General features: G+C 54.7%; 1 non-coding gene across 1 annotated transcript; it reads right to left on the reverse strand.

The window, feature by feature from the left end:
• Positions 1–129: 129 nt before the first annotated feature.
• On the reverse strand, positions 130–248 carry LOC123967078. Its single transcript, XR_006824185.1, has one exon. It is a non-coding gene; the product is annotated as a 5S ribosomal RNA (ribosomal RNA).
• Between the last annotated feature and the right edge of the window lie 284 nt (positions 249–532).

Consider the following 532-nt stretch of genomic DNA (forward strand, 5'->3'; position numbering starts at 1 on the left):
CACTGTGTACAGGATAGGGAGAAAAAGAAGCAGCAGCAGCAGCGCCCCCTGCTGTTTCCTAAAGAGACGTTCAAAAGATCTCCTTTCACCGAAGCGCCCTCTGCCGTTTTTCGAAGGCGAAGCAAAAAAGGCTTACATCACCGGGTATTCCCAGGCGGTCACCCGTCCAAGTACTAACCAGGCCCTGCTCTGCTTAGCTTCCGAGATCTGACGAGATCGGGTGCTCCCAGAGCGGTGTGGCCGTAAGCCACTCAGGCGCCCCCAAACGGCCCTTCAAAAGATGTTCTACGGCTAATTGACAAAAAAGTATTCTGCCCATAATGTCCAAGGTGCTCCAGGGTCACTTGGAATCCACAGGCACTGATTCCTGGGTAAACATCCAGGAACCGGGACACCGTTCACGCTGGCAGTCCACAGACAGGAATAGGCACCCGATCCCGGGTATGGGTACAGCGACAAGGCCACCTTCAGCCGGAGGTCCTCACTCACAAACAGACGCTCATTCCTGGGTGGACATTCAGGAAAAGGATCC

Source organism: Micropterus dolomieu, unplaced genomic scaffold, assembly GCF_021292245.1.
Source record: "Micropterus dolomieu isolate WLL.071019.BEF.003 ecotype Adirondacks unplaced genomic scaffold, ASM2129224v1 contig_15019, whole genome shotgun sequence".
In the NCBI taxonomy this organism is placed as follows: domain Eukaryota; kingdom Metazoa; phylum Chordata; class Actinopteri; order Centrarchiformes; family Centrarchidae; genus Micropterus; species Micropterus dolomieu.